At 44.8% G+C, this 20638-nt stretch overlaps 1 protein-coding gene across 2 annotated transcripts in view; it reads right to left on the reverse strand.

The window, feature by feature from the left end:
• Positions 1-20280, reverse strand: part of SGMS1 (sphingomyelin synthase 1) — a 282263-nt gene extending 261983 nt beyond the window's left edge. For both annotated transcript variants that reach the window (XM_045853990.1, XM_045853991.1), the window contains exon 1: positions 20005-20280. The gene's annotated coding sequence lies outside the window, so the exon portion shown is untranslated. The remainder of the gene's footprint in view (positions 1-20004) is intronic.
• Positions 20281-20638: the final 358 nt, after the last annotated feature.

Genomic DNA, 20638 nt, shown 5'->3' on the forward strand with positions numbered 1-20638 from the left:
TTTTTTCCAGAGATGCATCTCTGATTATATCTTGCATGTTAAACCAAAAAATTTATTCAGGCAGTATTACAATTATTCTTTGAAGCAGAATATTTGACTGATTGCCAGAAAGTGATTAACTAAATATGTAAATTATATGACTAAGTATCAAACATGTACGTTATTTTGTTCTAGAGGTCACCTATTTAAATCAGAACTCTACATATACACACATACACACACATGCATACACACACCTATCAGTAAAAAGACCAAGACAAATGCCAGAAGATGATTAAACAAAAAAGATCATACAGCAAGAAAACAGACTTTTAATATAAAAGTGAATTCACAATGCTGTCTGTCAGTAAACCCATGGAAGGCCTCGCTCTTCAGATACGTTACATGCTTTTAGAAAACATGGATGGTGTAAACAGACCTCATCGGCATTGTTGAAGCCATGGTTAATCACACCTAATTCTTATCCAGGCTATAAAAGTACAAAACATTTCGCTTCTCTTACCACGAGACAGAAAGCTAACTGCAATTTCCCACATCACCGCAAAAACTACCTAAATCATGACACTGCAGGTGACTGTGTACCCAGCCAGTGGACCACCAAGAGGAGTCTGTGGAGAATGTGTTGTTCTATATTCTCCATCAGGCCTCTTCCAGCACAGAGATTTGGAGGAATAGACAAGTTTAAATCAAGAGTGTTTGCTGCGTGCACACAGCATGTAGCCCAGAACCTCAGCTCCCCTTCCAAACAAATTTCTTCACTGCCTCAGTGAGACAAGGTCAGTCAGTCATAACTGCATGTCCAGAAAGAATTCTGATGAGAACTTTACCAGCTAAGACTGACACTATTGCCAAATTTTCCCTCTTGAAGTACTGACAGGCAAGAGATATTAAAGCAAAAGGTATGAAAACACCAGGCTGTTTTCCAAGAACCCTGACAGGCCTCACTCAAGGCTGCTGCCAAGTTCACTGGTGACACTGCTCTGATGTACTGCGAAACTGCTTTCTTGACCTCAGGCAAATACTAACACTTTCAGCTGAATACTGTTGGAAGTGCTTGGATGTTTTCATGTCAGTAAGGATGCATTTCCTTGACCAAACTTGGATATGATGTCCCTCTAATAAAACTGATCACAAGACACATTTGTTATTATTTTAAAAGCCTGTTTAAAGATGTCTGACTTGAACAGACTTATAGCAGTGTTATTCACAATAGCCAAAAGGCAGAAGCAACCCAAGTGTCCACCAATGAATGAATGAATAAAATGTGGTATATACATGCAATGGAAGATCATTAAGCCTTAAAAAAGAAAGGATGCATGCTACAAGATGGATGAACCTGGAAAGCAGTATGCTAAGTGAAATATGCCAGACACAAAAGGGCAAATACTCTATGATTCCACTTACATAAGGCCTAGAATTGTCAAATTCATAGACAAAGTAGAATGGTTGGTTGCCAGGACTAGGGAAAGGGGAAATGAAAAGTTACTTAATGGGTACAAAGTTTCAGCTTGAGATGATGAAAGAATCCGGAAGATGGATGAAGGTCGTGGCTGTACAACGATGTGAATGTACTCAATGCCACTGAATTGTACTCTTAAAACTGATTAAAATGATAAGTTTTATGTTATATATAGTTTACTAATTACAAGAAATAAAAATTTATTTTTTAAAAGATTAAGTTTAAGACATTTTCAGTAATATCTTAGAAATATTATATTTTAAATTTATATAAATAAAATGCATATTTCTAGGTATATTTGAGAATCCACCAAAACTGTCTTCAGTTTCAAAACTTGACCAAAATGTGATCATTGGTTTCAATCCAAAAGACCAAAGAACATGCCTTCTTGAAATGTCATTTCTGGCATCCTCGAATTGGTGCGTGATCAATAACTGCGCCGTATCCACATAATGTCAGCAATACGCATAAGGCACATTCCTCAAATATTTACTGGTAATAGCTGAAGATTCATTTCCAAAAACTGGTGAGCATTCCAGATGTATCACTGAATAAAAATCTTCTCCCCACAAAGACTCCCATGGGTAACAGCCCTATGTGACACCCAAGGGGTTTTGTCATGTACCTAATATAAGATGTTCAGAGGTGGGATGGATGGCTGATTATTACATATTTGAAAAGGTGGCCTCAATAAAAGAAAACTCTAATACTGTACTTTGCAGATAACGGCATGACATAGCACGCTTACTCACACTGTCAAAAGAACATGCTAACAACCAACGGTTACTTGGGGAAAGTGGCTGATTATTAGAAGCCGAGATGCCTTGAGAGAGCAGGCATTTCTCACATATCACATCCCTGAAGTTCCTTCCGTCATTCTTCTCCAAGGCATGTGCTGAAACTGGTGAGCAGGCACTGAAAGCTGAGATGCAGATGGAGATTTGGAACACGGCTTTGTTATCTTGAAAGCCAATTACGCTGCTCCACTGCCACACTTCAGAGCCAAGGCTTAGGGACTCGTTTTTCTCTCAACTGGCCATGTGAAGCAGCAATCACATGCAAAAGTTCCAGGAAAAAATGTGTATACCGGCCACGACCTCACTTCTCTTTCTCAGGTTATTCAGATGTATCCTCATTCAAGCACTGCACAAAGCTGGGGTGAGGGGCAACTTGAATGAAATGGCACCATCATCACCAAGGAAATCTTTAGTTCCAGGAGTTAAAGAGAGAAGCCAGTAGCTATTTGACAAAAGCTTAACAAGCTGGAGACAAACTACCACGTACAGTGCTTCATATTGACAGCTAGCCAAAATAATAATAATTCCAAAACTAAAAGAAATAAATAAGAGCCTTGCTCCTTCCTCCTCCACCACAGCTGAAGGTCAGTATTTACCCAGGGTCACCAATATTCACTGCACTGATCGTCCACGCCAAGAAATTAAGCTCCTGTACTACAGTTCCAAACACTGACTATTATGATGTTAATCATAACACTACAGTAAGTTTTGTAACATTTCAGATTTACACTTGAATCCCAGAAATCAATTCTAGGACAGGGAGATTTAGCTTTGGCTATCCTATTCCTTTTCACATTCCCTCTTTCAGCATTTGGTCAAAATGTTTATTCAGTATACATCCACTATTTATACAAAAAAAGACTGGAGGGATAGGTACCAAAATAATCATGGTTTCCTATGGACATTAAGATTATGAATGGTATTCTTTTTGCCTGTATATTTTCTAAACAGAGGAAGAGTAGTTGGGGAGAAAGACAGGGGGAAATAGTAAGAGAGGAAGTGGATAAAAGTTTTTCTAAAAGAAAAACCAAACTGAAGTTAACAGGCAAGCGCAGAGCAGCTTTGAATGGTCAGTCCACTGCCAACTCCAAGGACAGCCATTCGCAGATGCTGGTGTCAGTGGTGCCCAAGACCATCCTCTCCCTTGTCAATGTCCAGCTCAAAACTGTCTCACCAGCAAATGCCTCCATGAACATTTCACCAAAATTCCTTGAGTCCCAGTCACTAGTATGGACGGCATTCAAACATACTGCATCGTCACTGGGTCCATCTCTCTTCTGGCCTTTCTGGAGTGTAGCTCTTGAGAGCAGAGCCCCACAACCCCTTCCTCTTTGAACCCTGAGGTCCTGGCACAGCCTGGCACACAGCGGAGGCTCACCAACAATAGCAGAGAACATGACACTTTCACAAACTTGCCAAAGGGTGCCAACAGCATTTCTACTTATCTCAATACCGTAACAAGCAGCCACACTACCAAAGAGAGTCGTCAATTTCTCCTACCTCAAGAAATCTGCTTTGCCTTTGAAGGAATTAACCTTTATTGCAACTTTGGGAGGTCACCTATTTGAAATGCCTACTAGTTTCTAAGGCAGATCTGCCTGGAAGAGCCATGCCTATGGTGACTGGGAGAGGCCACAGCTGTTGCCTAGTAGAAAAGACGCCCATAGAAAATCAGAACACACAGATTCCCGTGCAGGCCTTGCCAGGCTCCAAAAAGGGATTAAAACCAGGTGACTTCTAAGAATAAGCACCACTCCACATGGCTGCAAACACCGCAGACAAAGTAAGTCAAAGGCCCAAGATTCAGAACAACGTTAAAGTCCGAGAGAGGTGACAGTGAACAACAAGAGGCAAGTCCAGGGGAGCAGGTGACAAGGCTGTGACAACCACCTCACAAAGACCAGAAGCCAGAAAGCATGCAGGAATATCCCCACTCCTAAAACAACTGTACCCCACCGCCAGCCCTTCCCACCCAGTCTTGCACTGTGCTGGGAGAAGGTTCAGGGAGGCTGCAGGGAGATGGCTCAACAGCAGGGCATTATCAGTAAGACACCTTGGTGACTGACTTCAGGCTTCTAAACATCAGTACTTCCGGGTCAGGGATGTAGCTTACCAGCAGGTATACAGAGAGACCTGCATGGGCTTCACGGAAGGTTGAACTACCTGTTAAGCAGTCGTTCTTCTTGGAGTCCTCCTATGAGTATCTGTCAAACTTTCTATGAGGGAGTCAGTATGGCCTCGCTGCCTCCCTCACAGACTATAAGCCTGTTGAGAGCAGGAACCATGCCTGCCTAGTGCATCGCTATGTCCCCAGCGAGGTGCCTGGCTCATAGTAGTCACTCAACTGGTATGTCCTGAATAGTTTTGTTTTTTTTTAATAACAAAAGCATTACATATCTTTTTCACATGATATTTTTAGAAGAATTTTCTATACAAGTACTCTTCCAGATATTATTTTTAAGTGTTGCCTGGTATTCCACTGTGCAGACATACATAATTTAATTAATCCCTTATTGCTGGATTTACATTTCCAACTTTTCACTATGATAAACAGCTCTGGGATAAATAATGGTTTTCATTATTGCTTAAAATAAACTCCCAGAAGTAGAACTGCTGGATCGAATAGTGTATAGGTATCTGTGCCATCCCTCTGAAAAGCAACCCTCCATACCCTTACATGAAGGACAACTGACACGAATGTTATTATTTAGGTAAACTACTGTGGACTTCTCAAGCAGAAGAATCTCCCAGAACAGGTGCCTCTGGCATCAACAACCAAAGTTCTAAACTGTCCTCTCCAGACCTATTTCTGGTGCCCATCAGACCCAGAAACCTGAGAAGCAGCATCTGCTCCAGTGGTCTTCTGCTCTCCTCCCAAAGCTCAGCCTCCTTTTCTGGCTTTAATAAAGGACAAGACCACAGGGCAGCATCACAATCGCCCACCTCTCCATCCTTTCTCCTACTAAGTTAGCTGGTCTTCCATGCTGCCAACTCTATCATTCTGCTTCTCGTACTTCCTGCCGAGCCTGCTCCAGCCATAAGGCACAGAAACATCAAGTCCCCTATAGCGGCAATGAGGCTCCATGTGTGTCTGCCTCCTGCCATTAGGCAGACGCTTCTCATTAGTTCCCCTGAAAAGGGGAAAGGCAGGAATAGAGACCCTCAATGGCACAATTTTAACTTTTTATCCACTTTCCGATATCTTCCAAGTGAATTAAATGAAAGCTTTAAACACTCTCTCCCCCCAAAATGCACACACCTATAATGACAAATTTGATTTCAGTGGCTTCATGAAACCCTTCCAAGAACGCTGATAAGAACTCCTGGGCCGCTGATAATACCTTCAAATGGGCACGGGGAGGCTTGAGAAACTCCTGAGTGTTCTCACCGCCCTGTCTCTGTCTCTAAAATCAAAGAGGGAGGAAGCCCGCCATGTTCAGGGCCGTGTGGAAACTTGGAACACTGCCCAGCACAGCTGCTGGTAACTTTGTAGAGCATTCCTAAGTAACTCAGGTGTCACTGCTCTAATACCAGCAGTGAAGCAAATGCCAAATTGCTGACCTTGTGAATGGGTTGAAGGGGTGGCAGAGCCCTTGGGAAGCACAGGTGAAGGCTCTGCCTCCTGACGACCTGGCATGCTACACACTCATTGACTTGATTATTGCGTCTGACACATTACCAAGAAAACACCATGCAGGCGAAGCCTTTGATTGGTTCACACCTGTACCAATTGGTTCTCAGTCTCGTCCAAGCCAAAGCTGCTGGTCCCAAAGGTTTGAAAGGTTTAGGCAACAGACTGAGGCCATCACGAAGAGATTTCCACAACAGACAAGGCACACATGAGATGTTCCATGCACCTGGGATCTGATGGTGAGGAGAGTGAAGTACCAGCCAGGGGAGACAGGGACAAGCTCTGGGATCAGGTAGAAACACAAAGAAAGAACTAGAGTCCACACAGTGAAAATTTCAACAACTCATGGACACAAAGTTGGGTACAGATGGACAGTCCCAGTGCACTAACTCCAAGGCTCACTCTTGGTGCATCTAGTCAAGGAACAGTCAGCACATCTGAGTGACCAGAGAGGGAACAAGCACTCCCTCGCCCCAAGACAGAGACTCTCCGGGTCACCCTCCGCCGCCACTGCCCAAGGTCATCTCAACAGCTGTGGAACACTGCCCTGCACTACCACGGGCACATGCCCAGGGCTCTCACTTGACAACACTGAGAGTGTACTTATCACTCCCACTTCACATGAAAAAAGCCAGTCCCCCCAAAAGAGTTCATTTTCTCCCTCTCAGGTTACCAGGGCAGCCAGGCTGGGGCTGAAGGCCATGGATTCTCCCACGCAGGGTGTTTCTTTTCCAAAACCCTTTCGGTACCACGGCTGGTCCTCCAGATGCAGGCCCGGCAGCTCTCCTCTCCTCTCCACCTATCTTGAGCACCTCCACCAGCCACCAGCCTGCCTTTGTCTTTGGGCCTCAGGAACATCCGCACCCCCAGCCCCTTTTCAGATCAGGAGGGTAAGGTGTTTCCGGCATCCCATCAGCTGCTCTTTATCTCCCCTACCTAGCTTCCCTGGTCTCTGCTACCACTGAGACGGGCGTCTCTTCTGCACTCCCCACCTGATCCTAGATGGAGGGTGGGGGAGGGGTGAGAGGGAGAGAAACATCAATGTGAGAGAGAAACTTTGATCATTTGCCTCTCCTCGGAGGCCCAGGGACTAAACCCACAAACTGGGCACATGGGAGTCGAGCCCCCGAACTTTCAGTTTACAGACAATGCTCCAACCAAATGAGCCACACCAGCCAGGGCAGGGACGGTGTTCTTGAGGTCTGTTTTCTACACCGTGCCTCCAGGACCTCCTTCTGCTCTCTTGGACCTTCACTAAGTCTGTGACTCTTGGACGTTCCATTCCTAACTTGAGCATCATCCACCGACCCTGCTTAGCTGTAGAGCTCCCACCCAACCCCATAACCTCAGATTAATCGTCACATCTGTTATAATTTGTCCTTATATAACATCAGTTATAACATCCTTTGTGGATTCGCATATATGCCTGAATGAAGCTTTTAAAAGACTGAATATCCCGCATTTTGCAACGTTAACAGAGCTTGCCTGTCAGAAGGAGCATCAATCACCACATGGGAAACACGAACAGTGAAGAATCAACCACTCATTGCTATTGTTATTTCTATAAAGTGGTTGGGACATACAACTAAAGAGGACTGGGGAAGGAAGTTCTGAAATAAGATACTTAAAAAAAAAGATTTTATTTATTTATTTTTAGAGCAAGGAGAAAAGAAGGAAAAGATACATCCATGTACAAAAGACACAACAGCCCCCAGCTGGGGACCTGGCCCACCTCCCAAGCACGTGCCCTGACCGGGAATCGAAAGAGACCTTTCAATTTGCAGACAACTCCCAACCCACTGCGTCACACCAGTCAGGGCAGAAACATGGATCCGCTGCCTCTCACACATGCCCCAACGGGGGACTCTCCCACAACCCAGGTATGTGTCCTGACCAGGAATCGAACCAGCAACCTTTCACTTTGAAGAATGACACGCAAACAACTGAACCACACTGGTCAAAGCAATACTTTTTTATTAACATTATAATAAATGACTGATGATGTGGAGTTCATGAGACACTCTTGCCAGGTGTCCCACAATCACAGAACACATGGAGTCTGGGGGCTGGACAGCTAGGGGTCAGCTAATCCAAACTCTCCATTTACAGATAAGGAAACAGAGCCTCAAGTTAGCGCGGCACATACACCTTAGCTTGCACATCGTTTGTAAGGAAGGGTATTAAGGAAGGAAAATGAGAAAGGGACAGGGGGAAGAAAAGGAGAAAAGGGGGAAGAAGCGGGAGGAAGAGGAAAAGAGAGGACAAAGTCAATGAGAAAAGCAAACCACTAAAAACAAAATTGAAAGTGAAATTTAACCCTTTGCCAGAAGTTGAGGGGTAATAAAATAAAACCTTCTTTTTAATAAAAATCATTCTTAAAAAAACTGATTTACCTTAAAGATAGGACGTTATTAATCTCCAGGATTTACATTCCTAGGAAGTAGCTAAAATTTAGCCACATTTCTTAGAGACAAAGTAAACTGTCAAGTGCTCCCTACAACTTCCTAAGTGGTTTTGCAATGCAGCCCCAGTTCCCAATTCCCCTTTGATGGCTAACCACATACAGCACGCATCTTCCTGGACTCCTTTCTGTTGTGGGGGTTATCTCACTAAAAATGGGAACCCTATGCCCTGACCAATGTGGCTCAGTTGGTTGGGCACCACTCCGCAAAGTGAAAGGTTGCTGTTTCAATTCCCCGTCAGGCCACAGGCCTGGGCTACGGGCCCGGGGCCCGGTTGGGGAGTCCATGCAAGGCAACCAGTCGATGTTTCTCTCTCACATAGATGTTTCTCTCACTCTCTTTCTCCCTTCTTTCCCCCCTCTCTAAAAATAAACAAATAAAATCTTTTTAAAAAATGGAAACCCCAAAAACAAAAGAAAAAAAAAAGAAGTGCAACTTCCAGTTTCAGCTACACTAACCTGTGGTATCATCAACCTCTCACGTGTGCTGTCGCATAGGGAACCTGGAGCAGGTCACCTTCTCCTCCTCTGTCCAGCCCACCTCTGCCCCAAGGAGCCTCGGTGTGTAGCTGCCATATTGCACTCACTCCATGGTGATGGCATTTATCTGTGGACATGCCCCTCTCCCCCGCTAAGCCCTCAAAGACGCAGACCCCATCTCACTCATTTCTATCTCTCAAGGCTTAACAGGGAGTCTGGCCAGGCCAGAGCAGACCCTTAGCACATGTTTATGCCCTTCTAATCACCCCCCGCCCCGGTACAAAAAGACCAGACTTGAGAACACCTGGCAAATGTGAACAGGCCTCTCTTGTCTCCCCAGTCTTTCCTTAGCAACCCTGGTCCCATCTGCCCGGCCACATCTCCTCACCAAGCAGATGAGGTCTTCCTGGATGCCAGTGTCACAGGAGACACCGAAGTTTCTTCCCCAATATAATGTACTTGTATGTTCTCCTCTGAGTGAATTCTAAGTCCCGATTTCCTACAAACCTTTCAATTCTACCATTTTCTCATTTAACAGTTTTATGCATAACATTGTTCAGAAGGGGAAAATGAGCCTCAACTGCAAAACAGAAAACTTGTCGTATAATAACAGCAATTCATATTTCTTGAGGGCTTCCTGTGTAGGCACTGTACTAAACTTGAGCTTACAGGTAGCTAGTTTACCTCGCAAGAGCTGGAGATGAGTACTCAGCCCTTTTCTTTTTCCTTTTCCTTTTCCTTTTCCTTTTCCTTTTCCTTTTCTCTCTTCTCTTCTCTTTTTTCTCTTCTCTTCTCTTCTCTGTACCTTCCTTCAGACAATTAACCCAGTCAAATAAGATTATCTTCTGCCTCTCCACAGTCAGGCTACACATATTTCACACTTTTCATTTCTCTGTGCCTAAATTTTTCCAAAAGCATAACTGGTGGACACAAAGCTTTTTTGTGCCTATGGCAGGAAGTGGGGAGGGTTAAACAAATAAATAAATAAAAACAGATCAGGGCATCTTCCTAAGGTGAGATGCATTCGATGGCACTACATGCTTCTAAGGAGTTTCAGTTTGCATTCCCCAAATGTTGTCTCCACCCTGGATTATCATCCATCTTAGCCATGTCAGAAACACGGGTAGGGCTGGAAAGCAAATTTCTACTCTGCACCAGCTCAGACATTCCTCTGTTGGCCTAGATAAATAGGAACATGCGAGTTCAGTTATTTCAGGAGGAGAAAAGCGTTTGAAATTTCCAAATCTGAAATCATCTCACCTGACTGTAACTAGACGTAGGAGCAGCTGGCCCCTCACTAGTGTGAGTAGTGCTTATGGCCATGGTTCCTGAAGAATAGTCTCCAGAGCACCAGCATCGGCAGCATCCGGGAACCTATCAGAGGAGTCGACTACTGGGCCCACCCCAAGATACTGGCCTCCAAAACTCTGGTGAGGGTGGGCCCAGCACCAGGTGTCTTTAACAAGCCTCAAGGTGTTTGGGATACATGCTGAAATTTGAGAACCATTAGCTTAGGCTGATAAACCTCCAAGGTCATGGGAATGCCCTGCTGGGCTACCCAGTCTTTCACAGCTCTGTATGTAAATTGTTTCTTCACCAAGAGCACCTACTCTGGTCACCTTTGCCAACTGGCAAAGTCCTCAAACACTAAATTCTATCAGGGCACTCCTGCTTTGTTGGGCAAACGACTTGGGCCCCACTCTTCTCAGCTCTAAAATGGGTTAATATTAATATCCATCTCATAGGGTTGTTACGAGGGTCAAAGGCTTCGTGCCTGGCATGTGGTTAGCTCTCAACAAATGTAAATCCCTATGATTACACCTTTGTCTACTCAGACCTAGGAATAGCGCAGAACAAAAATTGCTCCCTGCGTGCTAACCACCCGACCTCTTCTATCCAGTCCTTCCAGAACCCTCACTGAGAATATCCAGGACCAACAGAGACTGCACGTGGCCCACTATCTACCAAGCATTTACTTGTTTAGTCTACAACCTGAGCACACACCACATGCCAGGTAATGTGCAGAGAAAGCCCACACTACAGGACTGTGCCTCCTCCAGGTCTTTCTGGACAAAAGCCATCCAAGGGGTATAAGATCTCACATACTACCCCAATAAAATACACGAGAAACACAATGAATGAAAGAACAGCTAACATCTAAATGTAATTACCTTGTGCCAGGAACTGACTGACAAATATTAATTTATGTAGTTCTCACAACACCCAGTAAGGTACCTGCTGTTACTGCACCCCACCCTCAAAGGTTACAAAACTGATGTACAAAGGGTTTACCTAACTGCCTAAGCTCCCACAGCTCCTAAATGGTAATGCCCAGACCTGAACCCAGGCACGCTAGCTCCAGAGTCAGGGCTCTTAACCACTGTACTACAAGACCTGCTGTATCTGTACTACAAGATAACAGTAGCCACTAGTTATCTAGGCATCTATTAGCCATTTGTTATCAATGATACCAAAGCAATGACTTAGGAGACACTTAAATTTGGAGACAAAATCCACTATCACAAGGTTCAATACTAGATTCTCAAAGCCCTGGCAGAAACGCTCATTATACTTGGTTTCACCAGTCCCTGCTCTCCTACTAATGTAATTCTACCTAAATCAAGTCAAAATTCTCTGTGACAGAGCAGCATTTCTTCCTCGTAACTCCCCTGACATCACACCGCCTCACCCCTAATATATACCATCTGTCATAGCAAGTCCTGTTTCTCGTTTACAAGGTTTGTCCAGAAAGTATCCAGCCACACACTATGAAAAAGAGAGACATTTATTGAAGAAGGTACAAGAAACATTGTACACAGGACAATGACACCTCAGTCCGCTTCAAAGTAGGCACCTTGGGACCTCACACAGTTCTCCCAATTGCTATCAGCTGCCCAGTCATATTTTCCTAAATTTCATTGAGAGTCTGAAATCTCTCCCCTTTCAAAGCCAATTTTAGTTTTGGGAAAAGCCAGAAGTCACAGGGGCACCAAATTTGGACTGTAGGGGGGCTGAATCACCTGAGTGATTTGATGTTTCACCAAAAACCTGTGTATGAGACATGATGCATGAGTGGGCGTGTTGATGTAATGAGGCTGCCAATCACCAGTTGTCCATAGCTTCAGCCTTCTGAATCATCCGAATAGTTTCTGCAGAGGACTGTTCAGGCTTAACTCAAAATTTGATGTAGATCCATAGTTGTACTCCCTCAGTCATTTTCAATGTGATGGCCCCACAGTACATATGCTCGCTCAACAGTGCCTACTGCCCCCACTGACTAGTACAGTGAAGTCATCATTGTTCAGTGAAGTTGTCACTGTTCACACATGTGCATTCCAGTCCACTCTCCTTGGCTGCCAGGTTAAATCAAAGCCACACAAACCATTATCATTAAATTAACAATGGCTGCACTTTTTCCAGACAGACCTCGTATGTCTTTTCTTTCCCCTGGACTGTAAAATTCTTTGGAATTGCCCAGACTTTCTGTGAAGCCCCACAAAAGTAGATGGGAGCACAGGCCTCATTGGTAGGTTTAGAATGTTACACAGTTAATTGATTGGCTTATTCACTCTGCTTTTCTGACACTTCTTTGTTACCAATTCCTAAGAAGCAGAATAAAAATAGGAAGTTTATGCCATTCAAAGCCAGCATTGAGGAAGGTATTACAGGCCAACATTCACCGAGTGGCAACTGTTTCAAGATTTGTACTCCCTGCCTCTCCTACATGATCTCATTTACACCCCTCGGCAGCCTCCTAGGGGAGGCTGTTGGGATTCAGTCTGAGTGAGGAGGGACCTGTGGCTATAAAAGGTAAGTAACTTACCCAATGGCACTCAAGGCTGGTGAATGGAAAAATAAGATTGAAACAAGATCTGTCACAAAAGCCCCTACCCTGCTTCCCTCTAACATTCAGACTAAAAAGCCCAGACTCAAAATCTCCTCAAAGCAACGTACTACTTTGTAAAAAATGCTATCATAAGAAAGAAAATGTTAAACTGTTAAAAATTTTGTAATTTCATTTATTGATTTGAGAGAGAAAGAGAGAGAGATTTGTTGTTCCTCTTATTTATGCATTCATTGCTTGATTCTTGTATGTGCCCTGACTGGAGATGAACCCGCAACCTTGGCATATTGGGATTATACTCTAACCAACTGAGCTACCCAGCCAGGGCTAAAAAGTCATTTTTAAAAGATGGGATGATGACCATGTTCATGGAAAGAGTTCCAGTATTAGCACAGAAAAGGTGTCAATTCTCCCTTCATAGATTATACATTCAATGCAATGCCATTCACATTTCCAGGACTTTGTTGAGAACTTGACAAGCATTACAAAATGTGTATGGAAGAACAAATATCCACAAATAATCAAGTCCTGAAAAACAAGAGCAAATGAGGAGTTCACCCTGCCATGTAAGATACACTGAAAAGCTACAAATAATAAAAAATAACTTGGAGCCCTGGCTGGCGTAGCTCAGTGGATTGAGCACGGGCTGCGAACCAAAGTGTCACAGGTTTGATTCCCAGCCAGGGTACATGCCTGGGTTGCAGGCCATAACCCCCAGCAACCGCACATTGATGTTTCTCTCTCTCTTTCTATCTCCCTCCCTTCCCTCTCTAAAAATAAATAAATAGAATCTTTTAAAAAAATAACTTGGCATATAAACAGATGTGACTGGAACAGAAGAGAGAACTCAAAAACAGACCCTCATGAAAATCTCAAAATCAGTGTGTCCAGTTTAATGTGAACAGAGTTTCAATTTGGGGTGAGGGTAAAGTTCTGGAGGCCGAGGGTTGTGATGGTTGCACAACAATGTGAATGTATTTAATTCCACTGGATTGTACCTTTTTAGAAATGTGTGTATTTTGCCATAATTTTTTTAGAAAGATTTTAAAAATCTGTATGTTCAGTGAAAGGAATCAGATACAAAAATGTACCATAGTGGATAGTTCCACTTATATAAAATTCTAGAAAATGCAAATGAATCTATGGTGGCAGAAAACAAAGCAATGGTCACCTGAGAAGAATGGAAGGCAAAGAAGGACCACAGGAAAGATTGAAGTGATGAAAACACTTCTATCTTGGTTATGGTGGTTTCACAGGTATGTTAGTTACAGCTGTCAAAAGTCATCAAATTATACACTTTAAATGGATGTAGTGTGCCATGCATAAAGTAAAAAACCAGACCTATTGTGTGCATGTGGGAACCTGATATATGATAAAGGATACTCCACACAAAAAAAATCAGAAAAAGAACACACTGTTTAATAAATGATATGGGGAAAACTGGCTCACAAAATAGAAAGGAAAAAAAATTAAGCTGGATTTCTTCTTTACACCATAAATGAAGATAAATCTCAAAGAGGTAAAACCTCTCATTGTGAAAGGGAGCGAGGAAAGTGATGGAACGAAATATAGAGCATCTTTGTAATCTTGGAGTAAGGAGAAACATCTTGAGACTCCTACAGTGCAACATAAGGTGAAAATTAATGGTTTGGGTTATATCAAAACCAAAAGTTTCTGACAAAGTTAACAGGCAGATGGCAGAATGGGATTTATATCTAGAATACGCAAGAAACACCTGCAAATCAATACATTAGAAAAACTGACTAAAGCTGGTCAAAGATATTGTAATAGCTAAAAATATATTAAAAGATGTTCAAATTCATTAATAAACTCACATTAAAATGAGATGCCACTTTACAGCCATCAAATATTTGTAAAATTGGAAAGATAATATCAACCAAGAGTGAGGTTGTGGGGAATCAGAAACCCTTAAGCACTAATGTGGCAACCCAAGAATAATCTGGCAGTGTTTAGTAATGCTTGTACTCGTTTACACAACCATCCCACGCCTGTGTGCACACCTGTAGAGGTTCTCAAACTTTCCCATGCATCAGCACCTCCTGGCTGACTATATTAAAATACAGATTGAGGGAGTCCGCCCCCAGGGTTTCTGGTTTAGGAGATCCAGGTTGGGGCCTGAGAATCAGCATTTCTAACAATTCCCCAGTAATGCTGTTGCTGATGCTGCTGAGTGTGAACCACTTTCAGAAACACTATCCTAGACATAGTCTCACAAGCATCATTAAGAGACTGTTATAGGATGTTGATTACAGCTGTGCTCCCAGTAGCAGGAATGGAGGCAAGCTGAGTATCCGTCACTAGAGAAACATGTAAGAAAAACCACTGGTGCACAGCAGGCCAACCACACAACACACCGGTCACAGCAATGCACTGGTCAGGTGTCTGAGCCATGACCCGCCGGCCATGGGCAGCCCAGAACAGCTGTGAATGTAGCCCAACACAAAATTGTAAATTTACTTAAAACATTATAAGATTTTTTTGTGATTACGTGTCACAATGTATTTAATGTGTGCCCAAGAAAACTTCTTCCAGTGTGGCCCAGAGACACCAAAAGTTTGGACACTCTGATAAACCTACACTATCATAGATCTCACAAATAAAATGTAGACTAAAAGTCTTTCGACTTTTATGAATGTCTGAAAATTTCCATAATAAGAAGTGTCAATGTTAAATGAAAAAGAAATCTACAGTATAGTACCATTTAGGAAAATTGAAAACACCCACAAAATAATGTGACATCTTGAACAAAAATACAGATATACCCAAGAACATATCCAGTACAGGATTGGAGGCTCCTCTGGCGGAGAGGGGAATAGCAGTGGGGGAAAAGGAGAAAAATAAAATAGAACAAGCAAGGAACATTGCACAGGGAGAGACTCTTATGCCAAAAACTCAGGAAAGTTAACCAACCCTCAGCACCAGAAGGTAAAGAGAGATAAGAACCACCAAAGCTAGCACAGAGGAAAGGCCTTCTGAAGACACAGCAAGAAGGTCTGCAAGCCAATGAGAGAGGTCTCAAGAGAAACTAACTCTACTGGCACCTTGTTCTTGGGAATCCAGCCCCTGGAATTGTGGGAAAATTAATTTCTGTTGTTTGGCGGGGGGGCATGGACAAAACACCACACCGAAGCTTTCTCTAAATGTGCTTTGCAGGGAAGTGGGCAGATCAGCTTGCATGAGAAGGGAAGGGGGGATCTTTCTGAAATACAAGCTTGAGGTAATTTCAAGCCCCCAGAATCCAACGTGCTACTGAGCTCTGGATTTCCCCTCTTTGACATATTAGTATTTGTAAAGAAGCAGGGGTTCTTGGCTTTAGGCAAAAGGGATGTGTGTCTAACTCTGTGTCTGGGTCTCTTTTCGGTGTGTCTGTAGATCTGTGTGTGTGTATGTGTGTGGCATGTTTATTTGTGGAGAGAAAGAGGACCTGGGAGGAGGGCAGAGCACTCCAGGGGAGGATGAGCCACACTTGATCAGTCATTCGATTCCATTGTACTGACACCATAGGTCAGAGTCACAAAACTAAGCCATCTTCCTGTCCCCACTAGCCCTTCTCCTTTCCTCACCATCCCCTCACCCACATCCAACACTGCTTCCCAACTCCCACATCCAAAAGGGCTGATCCAAAATATGGTCCTCTGGTAATTACTTAGCTTATTAAAGTAACTAACTTCGCAGCCCAAAATCTTGGAATGTGATAGGAGATGATAAATGATGACTTATATTCCACACCAAGAGCCTTGATCAGAAACTCCAAAATCCTTAAGACCAGGAATACCATACAGGTCTTCCAGAAGAGATTGCTAACTATAGCTACTGTTCAAAAAAAAGGCAGAGAAAAAGCCATCTTTACTCTGTCATGTCCCCATGAGGGCACACTGGTCAGAGGTTTTCTCAAGGGCCATCAAGGAGTGTACCGTATAAAATGGTGAGAAAGTGTATGGGACACTCAGAAAAGAAAAATCCCACTGGTTGAATTTATGTGAGAAAACGCAATGGATTCTGGCAGCAGCCTTAAGTAAGCAAGGCCATGCCAGGAAAGTATTAATATGTCTTTAGGGGAAGAAGAAATAGCTACACAACTGGAGGAAGGAGCATCATACCTAAAGTGAAATAAAGGAAGAAAGAGCAGACCAAACACTTGCACTTCCCCAAAGGCTGTGGGGAGCACACCCTGTGCAAACAATCCTGAATTTTTATTCCCCAAACACTGTCTTGTCTTTTCTACAGCAGCACTTGCCACTGGATGGCAAAGGTTTGGGAATTCCAGGGTTTTCCTGAAATGCTCTGTATAAAGTAAAGTTTTGTTAATAAAGTACTTTTGATAGGCAGCTGGTATACTTTTTAGTTTAAAAAAACGTGTGACACCTATATTTAAGAATCCTTTGGATTTTCATGAGATACGTTAGCAAACCACGCCTATGTTTTTCCAGCTGAGGTGCAGGATCTGTCACAATTTGAAAATTGGGGGAAAATGTATAAAAGCGTTGAGTTTTCAAGCTAAAATTGAATGTTATGGTCAATCCTGGCAATTCTGATTTAAGAAAACATACAAAGTTATTTAAATGTCAAAACTGACAAGCTTCTGTTATGAAAACATCTTTAAATTACAGCTTAATAAGCATTTATTGAGTATCTTCAAGTTAGGCACTGTGGAAGATGATAGGGGTCCTCCAATGAAGACGACACTTTTGATAACTATGTCCCTCTAATGTTAGTTTAATACATCCCTTAGATTTTTTAAATGCCTTCTGATATTTGAAATAACTGACAACCATCATTAAAGAGCTGCAGAATACATCTCACTATTTTACTAAAAATGTAAATTTCTAGTCTCTAAAGCAGAAAAAGAAGGAAAAGACAGTATCTCTGCTTTACATATTGCTATCATTTTCTGCAGAAAAACCAATGACTTCAACTGTGTATGGTGGCAGCTGCCGCCTCCAGCTCTCCAGCAAGTCACAGAACTGGAGAGCATCAAAAGCATGCTGTTGGGTTGGCCAAAAGTCCTTTTAGTTTTTTCCATAAAATAAAAGAACACATTTTTCATTTTCACCAATAAGTTTATTGATTTGGATATTTTGAGCATGTCGGCTATCTCCCACTATTAGTTTCCAGTGGGTAGAGGCCAGGGATGCTGCTAAACATCTTCCAAAGCATAAGACAACCCCACAGCAAAGAATTATTTGGTCAAAATGTCAATAGTGCCAAGAAACTTCACAAACCACTTTGACACATTTGATCAGTCACACTACCTTCTCCATACACTGCACAAATCTTCTTTTGCATTTCAGTTGTGTTTTTACCTTTCTTGAAATAATAAAGTATAATATGCCAAAAATGTATATTTTATTATATCTTTAATATTAAAATAGCTACACAAAAATTCACCAGTTTTGATAAGTTTTTTTAATGCACACTGATATGACAGCTGTCACAATACAATCTAACAAAATTGTTTTGAATGAAGTTAAAGACAACTAAGGGCTACTAGAGCCGTCTTAAGAAAAAAAAATGAATTTTTTGTCCAACTCAATACATAGTTGAAGAGAAGCAGTAAAGAAACCCAAAAGACCAGGGCTTCCAGACCTAAACAGAAAGCAAGATACAGAAAGTGAGCTGCAATAGGCAGAAGGCAGCTAGCTTTTGGAGGTTCCCCCAAAGCTGGCGCCTCCAACAGCGGGCACAAGCTGCTGCCACAGGCTTGCTAGCTTGCTTGGACAAGGCATGGCTTCAGAGCTGGAAGGCTGCCACCTGCTGAATCACCAAACATCCCTGGGCTTCCCTTGGAGCACTGACCAGGCAGGGCCCCATCCCCCGCCTAGCTTCTCCTGTGGACATCTTAAGCCCAACCAATGAAACACCCTTCTGTACAAGCCAAAACAGCCGCCAACCCCATTAAGTCTGTGCTGCCCTAGGCAACTCCCATCTCATTGCTACGTCACCAGCCCACTCCTCTCTTTCTGCCCACTCAGTCCCCCCAGAATGTTCAAGCCCCAGAGCCAGGAAGCGTGGGGAGTTCACAGCACATCATGACAGGCACTTAACACTTCCATATCCAGGCAGCCAACCAGAAATACCCCCAAGTCTGAAAACAAAATAACCTGTGCAAACAGCTTTAAAGGTCCAGAAAGGTAAATGTCAAGAGAACTAAAATAGTATGCAGGCCCCATAACAGAAAATAAACTTCCCTTTCAGAGCGCAGCCTTCACTCTTGGTTTCATAAGCGTGTACAGCTTAAGTCTGTACTGCTTGAAGGTTAAAAGAAACATCTGAGAAGCACCTGCATGGATGCTCTTCACTCCCTCCAGCATGTCAACCCTTGTCCCGATTTCTACTCGCGACTCCCAAGAGAGAAACAAGCGTTAACCAGAACGCGCCAGGCTGAATCCGTTAGCTGGACCAGGACACCTAGTCCGCCCACCAGAAGCTGCAAACCCGAACCTGGGTTAAGACGATGGGAGACACAGCCGCTGCTGTAGCTGCGCTGCCCTTGACAAGCGCCTCAGAATCACGGAGACCCCCTCACTCAAGGGGACAGCCACGTCCCGGAGAGACTGTCAAGTTTCAGGGTGGGCCCATGCTCCTCCAGGCCTTACCCCTAAACACCCTCCTCCAGCAGGGGCAGCCCAGCGGTATTTCAGAGCCTCCTCCTACCTAGAGGCTGTTTTTCGTTCAGCCGAGGGGAGCTTGCTCCTAAGCGAATGAGGTCCAAGCTGCTATGTTGTAGGGGGCCACGGAGGCGGGGAATGATTGGAAGGATCCCGACACCCTGGGCGCCTGCCCGGCTGCGATCTGGCCCAAAGGTACCAACTGTCACGCCGCCGCCCCGGGTGTGGGGGTGGGGCTGTGATTTAGGGTCGGTCCCTGTGGGTCTCAGGACCCTGGCTGGGCCACTGCCCGAAGAAGACCCGTCTCCCATGTCTTTGGCCCCACCACCGTCCGCTCGCCAGGATCGGACATTTGGCAGTCTTCCTGCTCGCACGCATCACCTCTGTAAAGGTGCCCACTGACGCCCCCACCTTCCTCCCCGCCCCAACTTGGTCCGGGAGCCCCTCAGGCGGCCCACCCCCTCCAATTCCCCGAGCTCGGCAGACCGACAGCCCCCAGCGCCTGTCCTTTGCGCCTACCCCCTGAAGCGGCGGCGCGGGGGGAGAACCCGCCAGGTACGCGCGCGGCGCGGCGCTGCACGGGTTATGCTCACGCCCCCTATCCCCCCCTCGCACTCCCCTCCGAGGAGTCAAGCCAGGCCCGTAAGACGGGTGTCCGATCGGCCCTCCGAGATCGGCTTTCTCCCCACGCCCCACGACTCACTAGCACCGGAGTCGCGGCAGCCGCCGGAATTCCGCTGGCCAAGCCCCCCGCCGCGGGATGAAAGCCGGAGCAGGGCACTGTCGGGGCTCTGCACCCTGATCCCGCTCTCTGGCCGGTTCGCCGGGAGCAAGGGGAAAGCAGCCTTCCCTGGCCCTTCCCGCTCCCGTCCGTGACCGCTGTCGCCGCCGCCCCTGCCTCTGCCTCCCCGGTGCGAACGCTTCCGACTTTGCCACCGTGAGCCTCCCGGGCCGCCGAGCATGCCCAGTCCGCCACCGGAGACTGCCCGGGTTCCCGCGCGACACAAATCCGCAACTCCGGGTGTTCACGACGGCCGGGAGGGCGGGGCGAGCGGGCGGTGCCGGGGGAGGGGGGACTCTTCTCCGGACCGAGGGAAACCCGGGCCAGGCTGCGTAAGGAGGTGCAGCTGGGGTTTGGCCCCTTTGTTTTACTTTTAATTAGAAGCTCGGTAAGCGAGCGTTCTTCCCAACGACGAGAAAGGCACCGCTTGCACTATTGTGGGGGGCCGTTTATTGAAGCCAGGAGGAAGCCCATTTTATGGTCACAAGCGGTATACCACTTGAAGCAGAGCCAGAGCTTAACAGCTAGAGCTGGTCAGAACAGCTAACGCAAACTC

This window comes from Phyllostomus hastatus, unplaced genomic scaffold, assembly GCF_019186645.2.
Source record: "Phyllostomus hastatus isolate PE091 unplaced genomic scaffold, TTU_PhHast_1.1 phas_scaffold_1066, whole genome shotgun sequence".
Taxonomy (NCBI): Eukaryota; Metazoa; Chordata; class Mammalia; order Chiroptera; family Phyllostomidae; genus Phyllostomus; species Phyllostomus hastatus.